This window comes from Harmonia axyridis, chromosome X, assembly GCF_914767665.1.
Source record: "Harmonia axyridis chromosome X, icHarAxyr1.1, whole genome shotgun sequence".
Lineage (NCBI taxonomy): Eukaryota > Metazoa > Arthropoda > Insecta > Coleoptera > Coccinellidae > Harmonia > Harmonia axyridis.
In genome coordinates, this window is record NC_059508.1 from 31,978,996 (window position 1) to 31,991,495 (window position 12,500).

The 12,500-nt window shown below is 41.6% G+C and overlaps 3 non-coding genes across 3 annotated transcripts in view; 2 read left to right on the plus strand and 1 right to left on the minus strand.

Annotated features, from left to right (window-relative positions):
• The window catches only part of LOC123687377, a 1,906-nt gene extending 1,681 nt beyond the window's left edge, over positions 1 to 225 (minus strand). Inside the window, exon 1 of the ribosomal RNA XR_006749106.1 lies at positions 1 to 225. This exon is cut by the window's left edge and continues 1,681 nt beyond it. This is a non-coding gene — a ribosomal RNA (small subunit ribosomal RNA).
• Positions 226 to 3,860: 3,635 nt separating this feature from the next.
• On the plus strand, positions 3,861 to 3,979 carry LOC123687202. The gene has a single exon (XR_006748941.1). It is a non-coding gene; the product is annotated as a 5S ribosomal RNA (ribosomal RNA).
• A 3,941-nt stretch (positions 3,980 to 7,920) lies between these two features.
• Positions 7,921 to 8,039, plus strand: LOC123687214. Its single transcript, XR_006748952.1, has one exon. It is a non-coding gene; the product is annotated as a 5S ribosomal RNA (ribosomal RNA).
• Positions 8,040 to 12,500: the final 4,461 nt, after the last annotated feature.

The following is a 12,500-nucleotide window of genomic DNA, read 5'->3' on the forward strand; positions in this document are numbered from 1 at the left end:
GTTTTGATCTAATAAAAGCGCTCCTTCCGTTCCCGGTCGGAGCTCTATTTGCATGTATTAGCTCTAGAATTACCACAGTTATCCAAGTAAATGTGGGTACGATCTAAGGAACCATAACTGATTTAATGAGCCTTTCGCGGTTTCACCTTAATTTGGCTTGTACTGAGACATGCATGGCTTAATCTTTGAGACAAGCATATGACTACTGGCAGGATCAACCAGGGAACTGCGTGCTTATACGATCGGTCCACGAGATTGCCGGTATGGCCAAACCCGTTCGCCTCTCGTCATGTGGCACTAGCCATGTCGATTGACTTCGACTAGCGCCGCACATCAGTAAGTGCAAGTCCTCGACGAAACGACGTAACAGCCCCCAGTCAGCATGAGACTCAAGCTATATATACATCATCATCATCTCGGACAAAACACCGATCAAAAATGAGAAAGTTTCTAGAAACAATCCCTCGCCAAGGCGTCCATATATAATACGAACCCCCGGCTATCAACTAATTTCTTATACACATTCCATCTCGACCCTTCGCTATACATGTGAATATAACGACACGGTGATTCGAGATTCAACAATATTTGTCGCTCGGAACGAATTGAGTGGTTGCAAATTTTTTGTGAACATAACCCGCAACGGGCAGAGGATCACGATTTTAAGGTTGGTCGCTTAAAGGCCATTCGACTACAAAGAGACGAAGCGGACCGCGACCTCGCTGCATGAGGTTGACGAAAGCGACCCAAGATGCGAAAGCCGAAACCAACACACCTTGCCAGTACCCAAACGCCGAGGTCGGATTCGGGTCTACCACTTACCAACTGAATATCATCCTAAAAAGAACTCCAAACAGTCTAGGACAGGACCCATTCTCCACCCCTTCTATATATGTCAGGAGAACCCCGGATTCCCCTCCAGACACGATTTAGCAAACTTTTCCCGATCGATCCGACCCACCGAGGCCGTTTCGACCGTTCGCCGCGCCTACTAGAGCTGATTTCTTCGGACTCCGATCAGAAAATCCGCCGATGCATGTCGTTAACACCTAGTCCGCCTCGTCCGATCGATCGAGGCCGTTTCGACCGTTCGCCGCGCCTACTAGAGCTGATTTCTTCGGACTCCGATCAGAAAATCCGCCGATGCATGTCGTTAACACCTAGTCCGCCTCGTCCGATCGATCTAGGCCGTCTCGAACCACCCATCGCGCATCGAAAGTCGCATCTCTCGAACTCCGATCCGGAAATCGGCCGATGCATCACGTTAACTATTTCTTATATATCTAATATAATATACATGGAGACGGTAAGAATTCTTTTAATCGAAGATATACATATACTTCTCATCAATATCCAAAAGCTTATCGAAAAATAAATTACTCAACTTTTACGTGAAGAATCGTTCACCCAAACCTTATCCCCTATATATGTCAGGAGAACCCAAGGTTCCCCTCCAGACACGATTTAGCAAACTTTTCCCGATCGATCCGACCCACCGAGGCCGTCTCGACCGTCCGCTGCGCCTACTAGGGCCGATTTCTTCGGACTCCGATCAGAAAATATACCGATGCATGTCGTTAACACCTAGTCCGCCTCGTCCGATCTATCTAAACAGTCTCGACGCACCCAACACTCTTTCAAAGTCGGATTACTCGGACTCAATCTGAAAATGGACCGATGCATGACGTCAACACTTAGCCCGCCTCGTCTGATCTATCTAAGCCATCTCGACCCACCCAACACGCCTTCCAAGTCGGATCACTCGGACTTCGATCTGAAAATCTCCGGACTCATTTTTATGAATATCCCCAGTCAGTAAGAACGTTATTTCGCCAATATATACCAACAATAAACCATATTCCAATAGCTGAACCAAAAATATAATTCCCGATCCAAACGTTCTGCATCGCCCAACGCGACCACCTTCCCTATATATGTCAGGAGAGCACAGGGTTCCCCTCCAGACAACACTTACGCTCTATCCCCGACTCTCGGTCGATCGATAGGCCAGGTCAGCGGTGTCTGTTTCGGCCGAAGCTCGGACTTTGGTCAAAATGTTCCGATACAAAATTTGAACCAAGATAGATACAGATATGATTCCTTCTTAAATATACGTTGATTATCGAACAGAATATGGTAAATATTTTGCGATGACCGAGGATTTCATGAATTTTTTTTTTTTTTCGAAAAAATTTTCTATTATCGGAATTTCCTCAAATTTCATTTGGTTGCCTCCTAATGCTTATTAAAAATGATAACCAACAATCAGAATCATTATTTATCATTTATTTCAATTTTTATAATGAAAAACGTTCACGTCCTTTCGCGCCTCTCGATCGTCGTTTACGTGATGCATCGGTCAGCCCTAGTTTACGTGGTGCATCGGTAAGATCGAGTTCACGTTCTGCATCGGTCTGCCCGAGTTTACGTGGTGCATCGGTAAGATCGAGATTACGTGGTGCATCGGTAAGATCGAGTTCACGTTCTGCATCGGTCTGCCTGAGTTTACGTGGTGCATCGGTATGATCGAGTTTACGTTCTGCATCGGTGTGATCTAGTTTACGTTGTGCATCAATAAGATCGAGATTACGTGAAGCATCGGTATGATCGAGTTTACGTTCTGCATCGGTCTGGACTCTGAGATATATTTTCGACGTGAAAATGTTCCGATACAACTTTTGAACCAGGATAGTTAGAGAGATGATTTTTTCTGGGATGTACGTTGATTGGGGAATGGATTGTGGAAAATAACTTGCCATGACCGAGGTGTTCTCGAATTTTTTTTTTTTTTCGAAAAATATTTTCTGATTTTGGATTTCACTCAAATTTGATTTCGTTGCCTTCTAATGTGTTCTAAAAGAGTAAATCAGTAAACAGAATCGAAAAATATTTTTCGGATTTTTTTTTTTTTGAAAAAAAATTTTCTGATTTTGGAATTTCCTCAAATTTGATTTGGTTGCCTTCTAATGTGTTTTTAAAGCGTAAATCAGTAATCAGAATCAATATTCATTGTCGACTTTAATTTTTATAAGGAAAAATGTTCACGTCCTTAAACGCCTCCCCATCATTAGCCCGAGTCCAAGTCGATGTCAGTCCCGAGCGGACGGTGTCAGATACTACCTATCGCCCCGGTCTGGACTTGGCGAGGTATTTCGACGTGAAATGTTCCGATACAACTTTTGAACCAGGATAGTTAGAGAGATGATTTCTTCTATGTTGTACGTTGATTGTGGAATGGATTGTGGGAAATAACTTGCCATGACCCAGGTGTTCTTGAATTTTTTTTTTTTTCGAAAAAAATTTTCTGATCTTGAAATTTCCTCAAATCTGATTGCGTTGCCTTCTAATGTGTACTAAAAGAGTAAATCAGTAATCAGAATCAATATTCATTGTCGACTTTAATTTTTATAAGGAAAAATGTTCACGTCCTTAAACGCCTCTCCATCGTTACCCCGACTCCAAGACGATGTTAGACCGGAGCGGACGGTGTCAAATGCGACCGATCTCCCCGGTCTGGACTTAGCGAGATATTCCGACGTGAAATGTTCCGATACAAAAATTTAACTGTGATAGTTAGAGAGATGGTTCCTTTTGTGATGTACGTTGATTGTGTAATAGAATATGGAAATAAACTTGAGATGACCGAGGTCTTCTGGGATTTTTTTTTTTTTTCGAAAAATATTTTTCGATTTCGGAAATCCCTCAAATTTCATTGAGATATGTCCTAATGTGTTCTTAAAACTTAAATCAACAATCAGAATTAATATCCAAAAGTTATTTCATTTTTTATAAGGAAAAACGTTCACGTCCTTTCCGCTCCCAAAAAGTGAGATATCATAGAAAATATCGCTATATTTGTTGTTTACGGCCATACCACGCTGAAATTGCCAGTTCTCGTCAGAACACTGAAGCCAAGCAGCGTCGGGCGCGGTTAGTACTTGGATGGGTGACCGCTTGGGAACACCGCGTGCTGTAAGCTTTTTTTTTACGTTCTGCATCGGTCTGCCGAGATAACGTGGTGCATCGGTATGATCGAGTTTACGTTCTGCATCGGTAAGATCGAGATTACGTGATGCATCGGTAAGATTGAGATTACGTGGTGCATCGGTAAGATCGAGTTTACGTGGTGCATCGGTAAGATCCAATTCACGTTCTGCATCGGTAAGATCCAGTTCACGTGGTGCATCGGTAAGATCGAGATTACGTGGTGCATCGGTAAGATCGAGTTTACGTGGTGCATCGGTAAGATCCAATTCACGTTCTGCATCGGTAAGATCCAGTTCACGTGGTGCATCGGTAAGATTGAGATTACGTGGTGCATCGGTAAGATCGAGTTTACGTGGTGCATCGGTAAGATCCAATTCACGTTCTGCATCGGTAAGATCCAGTTCACGTGGTGCATCGGTAAGATTGAGATTACGTGGTGCATCGGTAAGATCGAGTTTACGTGGTGCATCGGTAAGATCCAATTCACGTTCTGCATCGGTAAGATCCAGTTCACGTGGTGCATCGGTAAGATCGAGATTACGTGGTGCATCGGTAAGATCGAGTTTACGTGGTGCATCGGTAAGATCCAATTCACGTTCTGCATCGGTAAGATCCAGTTCACGTGGTGCATCGGTAAGATTGAGATTACGTGGTGCATCGGTAAGATCCAGTTCACGTGGTGCATCGGTAAGATGGAGATTACGTGGTGCATCGGTAAGATCGAGATTACGTGGTGCATCGGTAAGATCTACTTTACGTTCTGCATCGGTCTGCCCTTGTTTACGTGGTGCATCGGTAAGATCGAGATTACGTGAAGCATCGGTATGATCGAGTTTACGTTCTGCATCGGTCTGCCCGATATTACGTGGTGCATCGGTCTGCCCTAGTTTACGTGGTGCATCGGTTTGGACTTAGAGATATATTTTCGACGTGAAAATGTTCCGATACAACTTTTGAACCAGGATAGTTAGAGAGATGATTTTTTCTGGGATGTACGTGGATCGGGGAATGGATTGTGGGAAATAACTTGCCATGACCGAGGTGTCCTCGAATTTTTTTTTTTTTCGAAAAAAATTTTCTGATTGTGGAATTTTCTCAAATTTGATTTGGTTGCCTCCTAATGTGTTCTAAAAGAGTAAATCAGTAATCGGAATCGAAAAATATTTTTCGGATTTTTTTTTTTTTCGAAAAAAATTTTCTGATCGTGGAATTTCCTCAAATTCGATTTGGTTGCCTTCTAATGTGTTTTTAAAGCGTAAATCAGTAATCAGAATCAATATTCATTGTCGACTTTAATTTTTATAAGGAAAAATGTTCACGTCCTTAAACGCCTCCCCATCATCAGCCCGAGTCCAAGTCGATGTCAGTCCCGAGCGGACGGTGTCAGATACTACCTATCGCCGAGGTCTGGACTTGGCGAGATATTACGACGTGAAATGTTCCGATACAACTTTTGAACCAGGATAGTTAGAGAGATGATTTCTTCTATGTTGTACGTTGATTGTGGAATGAAATACGGAAAATAACTCGCCATGACCGAGGTGATTACGATTTTTTTTTTTTTTCGAAAAAAATTTTCTGATCGTGGAATTTTCTCAAATTTGATTTGGTTGCCTCCTTATATGTTCTAGTAGCGATAATCAACAATCAGAATCAAAATCCATGGTCGGGTTTGATTTTTATAAGGAAAAATGTTCACGTCCTTTTTTACAACCCCGACTCATTGACGATGTTAGAACCGAGCCGGCGGTGTCAGATACGACCGATCGCCCCGGTCCCGATCGTCATTTACGTTGTGCATCGGTCTGCCCGAGATTACGTGGTGCATCGGTCTGGACTTAGAGATATATTTTCGACGTGAAAATGTTCCGATACAACTTTTGAACTAGGATAGTTAGAGAGATGATTTTTTCTGGGATGTACGTGGATCGGGGAATGGATTGTGGGAAATAACTTGCCATGACCGAGGTGTCCTCGAATTTTTTTTTTTTTCGAAAAAAATTTTCTGATTGTGGAATTTTCTCAAATTTGATTTGGTTGCCTCCTAATGTGTTCTAAAAGAGTAAATCAGTAATCGGAATCGAAAAATATTTTTCGGATTTTTTTTTTTTTCGAAAAAAATTTTCTGATCGTGGAATTTCCTCAAATTCGATTTGGTTGCCTTCTAATGTGTTTTTAAAGCGTAAATCAGTAATCAGAATCAATATTCATTGTCGACTTTAATTTTTATAAGGAAAAATGTTCACGTCCTTAAACGCCTCCCCATCATCAGCCCGAGTCCAAGTCGATGTCAGTCCCGAGCGGACGGTGTCAGATACTACCTATCGCCGAGGTCTGGACTTGGCGAGATATTACGACGTGAAATGTTCCGATACAACTTTTGAACCAGGATAGTTAGAGAGATGATTTCTTCTATGTTGTACGTTGATTGTGGAATGAAATACGTAAAATAACTCGCCATGACCGAGGTGATTACGATTTTTTTTTTTTTTCGAAAAAAATTTTCTGATCGTGGAATTTTCTCAAATTTGATTTGGTTGCCTCCTTATATGTTCTAGTAGCGATAATCAACAATCAGAATCAAAATCCATGGTCGGGTTTGATTTTTATAAGGAAAAATGTTCACGTCCTTTTTTACAACCCCGACTCATTGACGATGTTAGAACCGAGCCGGCGGTGTCAGATACGACCGATCGCCCCGGTCCCGATCGTCATTTACGTTGTGCATCGGTCTGCCCGAGATTACGTGGTGCATCGGTATGATCGAGTTTACGTGGTGCATCGGTAAGATCCAATTCACGTTCTGCATCGGTAAGATCCAATTCACGTTCTGCATCGGTAAGATCCAGTTCACGTGGTGCATCGGTAAGATGGAGATTACGTGGTGCATCGGTAAGATCGAGATTACGTGGTGCATCGGTAAGATCTACTTTACGTTCTGCATCGGTCTGCCCTTGTTTACGTGGTGCATCGGTAAGATCGAGATTACGTGAAGCATCGGTATGATCGAGTTTACGTTCTGCATCGGTCTGCCCGATATTACGTGGTGCATCGGTCTGCCCTAGTTTACGTGGTGCATCGGTTTGGACTTAGAGATATATTTTCGACGTGAAAATGTTCCGATACAACTTTTGAACCAGGATAGTTAGAGAGATGATTTTTTCTGGGATGTACGTGGATCGGGGAATGGATTGTGGGAAATAACTTGCCATGACCGAGGTGTCCTCGAATTTTTTTTTTTTTCGAAAAAAATTTTCTGATTGTGGAATTTTCTCAAATTTGATTTGGTTGCCTCCTAATGTGTTCTAAAAGAGTAAATCAGTAATCGGAATCGAAAAATATTTTTCGGATTTTTTTTTTTTTCGAAAAAAATTTTCTGATCGTGGAATTTCCTCAAATTCGATTTGGTTGCCTTCTAATGTGTTTTTAAAGCGTAAATCAGTAATCAGAATCAATATTCATTGTCGACTTTAATTTTTATAAGGAAAAATGTTCACGTCCTTAAACGCCTCTCCATCGTTACCCCGACTCCAAGACGATGTTAGACCGGAGCGGACGGTGTCAAATGCGACCGATCTCCCCGGTCTGGACTTAGCGAGATATTCCGACGTGAAATGTTCCGATACAAAAATTTAACTGTGATAGTTAGAGAGATGGTTCCTTTTGTGATGTACGTTGATTGTGTAATAGAATATGGAAATAAACTTGAGATGACCGAGGTCTTCTGGGATTTTTTTTTTTTTTTCGAAAAATATTTTTCGATTTCGGAAATCCCTCAAATTTCATTGAGATATGTCCTAATGTGTTCTTAAAACTTAAATCAACAATCAGAATTAATATCCAAAAGTTATTTCATTTTTTATAAGGAAAAACGTTCACGTCCTTTCCGCTCCCAAAAAGTGAGATATCATAGAAAATATCGCTATATTTGTTGTTTACGGCCATACCACGCTGAAATTGCCAGTTCTCGTCAGAACACTGAAGCCAAGCAGCGTCGGGCGCGGTTAGTACTTGGATGGGTGACCGCTTGGGAACACCGCGTGCTGTAAGCTTTTTTTTTACGTTCTGCATCGGTCTGCCGAGATAACGTGGTGCATCGGTATGATCGAGTTTACGTTCTGCATCGGTAAGATCGAGATTACGTGATGCATCGGTAAGATTGAGATTACGTGGTGCATCGGTAAGATCGAGTTTACGTGGTGCATCGGTAAGATCCAATTCACGTTCTGCATCGGTAAGATCCAGTTCACGTGGTGCATCGGTAAGATCGAGATTACGTGGTGCATCGGTAAGATCGAGTTTACGTGGTGCATCGGTAAGATCCAATTCACGTTCTGCATCGGTAAGATCCAGTTCACGTGGTGCATCGGTAAGATTGAGATTACGTGGTGCATCGGTAAGATCGAGTTTACGTGGTGCATCGGTAAGATCCAATTCACGTTCTGCATCGGTAAGATCCAGTTCACGTGGTGCATCGGTAAGATTGAGATTACGTGGTGCATCGGTAAGATCGAGTTTACGTGGTGCATCGGTAAGATCCAATTCACGTTCTGCATCGGTAAGATCCAGTTCACGTGGTGCATCGGTAAGATCGAGATTACGTGGTGCATCGGTAAGATCGAGTTTACGTGGTGCATCGGTAAGATCCAATTCACGTTCTGCATCGGTAAGATCCAGTTCACGTGGTGCATCGGTAAGATTGAGATTACGTGGTGCATCGGTAAGATCCAGTTCACGTGGTGCATCGGTAAGATGGAGATTACGTGGTGCATCGGTAAGATCGAGATTACGTGGTGCATCGGTAAGATCTACTTTACGTTCTGCATCGGTCTGCCCTTGTTTACGTGGTGCATCGGTAAGATCGAGATTACGTGAAGCATCGGTATGATCGAGTTTACGTTCTGCATCGGTCTGCCCGATATTACGTGGTGCATCGGTCTGCCCTAGTTTACGTGGTGCATCGGTTTGGACTTAGAGATATATTTTCGACGTGAAAATGTTCCGATACAACTTTTGAACCAGGATAGTTAGAGAGATGATTTTTTCTGGGATGTACGTGGATCGGGGAATGGATTGTGGGAAATAACTTGCCATGACCGAGGTGTCCTCGAATTTTTTTTTTTTTCGAAAAAAATTTTCTGATTGTGGAATTTTCTCAAATTTGATTTGGTTGCCTCCTAATGTGTTCTAAAAGAGTAAATCAGTAATCGGAATCGAAAAATATTTTTCGGATTTTTTTTTTTTTCGAAAAAAATTTTCTGATCGTGGAATTTCCTCAAATTCGATTTGGTTGCCTTCTAATGTGTTTTTAAAGCGTAAATCAGTAATCAGAATCAATATTCATTGTCGACTTTAATTTTTATAAGGAAAAATGTTCACGTCCTTAAACGCCTCCCCATCATCAGCCCGAGTCCAAGTCGATGTCAGTCCCGAGCGGACGGTGTCAGATACTACCTATCGCCGAGGTCTGGACTTGGCGAGATATTACGACGTGAAATGTTCCGATACAACTTTTGAACCAGGATAGTTAGAGAGATGATTTCTTCTATGTTGTACGTTGATTGTGGAATGAAATACGGAAAATAACTCGCCATGACCGAGGTGATTACGATTTTTTTTTTTTTTCGAAAAAAATTTTCTGATCGTGGAATTTTCTCAAATTTGATTTGGTTGCCTCCTTATATGTTCTAGTAGCGATAATCAACAATCAGAATCAAAATCCATGGTCGGGTTTGATTTTTATAAGGAAAAATGTTCACGTCCTTTTTTACAACCCCGACTCATTGACGATGTTAGAACCGAGCCGGCGGTGTCAGATACGACCGATCGCCCCGGTCCCGATCGTCATTTACGTTGTGCATCGGTCTGCCCGAGATTACGTGGTGCATCGGTCTGGACTTAGAGATATATTTTCGACGTGAAAATGTTCCGATACAACTTTTGAACTAGGATAGTTAGAGAGATGATTTTTTCTGGGATGTACGTGGATCGGGGAATGGATTGTGGGAAATAACTTGCCATGACCGAGGTGTCCTCGAATTTTTTTTTTTTTCGAAAAAAATTTTCTGATTGTGGAATTTTCTCAAATTTGATTTGGTTGCCTCCTAATGTGTTCTAAAAGAGTAAATCAGTAATCGGAATCGAAAAATATTTTTCGGATTTTTTTTTTTTTCGAAAAAAATTTTCTGATCGTGGAATTTCCTCAAATTCGATTTGGTTGCCTTCTAATGTGTTTTTAAAGCGTAAATCAGTAATCAGAATCAATATTCATTGTCGACTTTAATTTTTATAAGGAAAAATGTTCACGTCCTTAAACGCCTCCCCATCATCAGCCCGAGTCCAAGTCGATGTCAGTCCCGAGCGGACGGTGTCAGATACTACCTATCGCCGAGGTCTGGACTTGGCGAGATATTACGACGTGAAATGTTCCGATACAACTTTTGAACCAGGATAGTTAGAGAGATGATTTCTTCTATGTTGTACGTTGATTGTGGAATGAAATACGTAAAATAACTCGCCATGACCGAGGTGATTACGATTTTTTTTTTTTTTCGAAAAAAATTTTCTGATCGTGGAATTTTCTCAAATTTGATTTGGTTGCCTCCTTATATGTTCTAGTAGCGATAATCAACAATCAGAATCAAAATCCATGGTCGGGTTTGATTTTTATAAGGAAAAATGTTCACGTCCTTTTTTACAACCCCGACTCATTGACGATGTTAGAACCGAGCCGGCGGTGTCAGATACGACCGATCGCCCCGGTCCCGATCGTCATTTACGTTGTGCATCGGTCTGCCCGAGATTACGTGGTGCATCGGTATGATCGAGTTTACGTGGTGCATCGGTAAGATCCAATTCACGTTCTGCATCGGTAAGATCCAATTCACGTTCTGCATCGGTAAGATCCAGTTCACGTGGTGCATCGGTAAGATGGAGATTACGTGGTGCATCGGTAAGATCGAGATTACGTGGTGCATCGGTAAGATCTACTTTACGTTCTGCATCGGTCTGCCCTTGTTTACGTGGTGCATCGGTAAGATCGAGATTACGTGAAGCATCGGTATGATCGAGTTTACGTTCTGCATCGGTCTGCCCGATATTACGTGGTGCATCGGTCTGCCCTAGTTTACGTGGTGCATCGGTTTGGACTTAGAGATATATTTTCGACGTGAAAATGTTCCGATACAACTTTTGAACCAGGATAGTTAGAGAGATGATTTTTTCTGGGATGTACGTGGATCGGGGAATGGATTGTGGGAAATAACTTGCCATGACCGAGGTGTCCTCGAATTTTTTTTTTTTTCGAAAAAAATTTTCTGATTGTGGAATTTTCTCAAATTTGATTTGGTTGCCTCCTAATGTGTTCTAAAAGAGTAAATCAGTAATCGGAATCGAAAAATATTTTTCGGATTTTTTTTTTTTTCGAAAAAAATTTTCTGATCGTGGAATTTCCTCAAATTCGATTTGGTTGCCTTCTAATGTGTTTTTAAAGCGTAAATCAGTAATCAGAATCAATATTCATTGTCGACTTTAATTTTTATAAGGAAAAATGTTCACGTCCTTAAACGCCTCCCCATCATCAGCCCGAGTCCAAGTCGATGTCAGTCCCGAGCGGACGGTGTCAGATACTACCTATCGCCGAGGTCTGGACTTGGCGAGATATTACGACGTGAAATGTTCCGATACAACTTTTGAACCAGGATAGTTAGAGAGATGATTTCTTCTATGTTGTACGTTGATTGTGGAATGAAATACGGAAAATAACTCGCCATGACCGAGGTGATTACGATTTTTTTTTTTTTTCGAAAAAAATTTTCTGATCGTGGAATTTTCTCAAATTTGATTTGGTTGCCTCCTTATATGTTCTAGTAGCGATAATCAACAATCAGAATCAAAATCCATGGTCGGGTTTGATTTTTATAAGGAAAAATGTTCACGTCCTTTTTTACAACCCCGACTCATTGACGATGTTAGAACCGAGCCGGCGGTGTCAGATACGACCGATCGCCCCGGTCCCGATCGTCATTTACGTTGTGCATCGGTCTGCCCGAGATTACGTGGTGCATCGGTCTGGACTTAGAGATATATTTTCGACGTGAAAATGTTCCGATACAACTTTTGAACTAGGATAGTTAGAGAGATGATTTTTTCTGGGATGTACGTTGATTGGGGAATGGATTGTGGGAAATAACTTGCCATGACCGAGGTGTTCTCGAATTTTTTTTTTTTTTTCGAAAAAAATTTTCTGATTGTGGAATTTTCTCAAATTTGATTTGGTTGCCTCCTAATGTGTTCTAATAGCGATAATCAACAATCAGAATCAAAATCCATGGTCGGGTTTGATTTTTATAAGGAATAATGTTCACGTCCTTTTTCGCCTATGTTCTTTTTCGACGTGAAAAGTTCCGATACAACTTTTGAACCAGGATAGTTAGAGAGATGATTTTTTCTGGGATGTATGTTGATTGACGTACGAAACTTGGAAAAAAAATAGAAAAGACCGAGGTACTCTA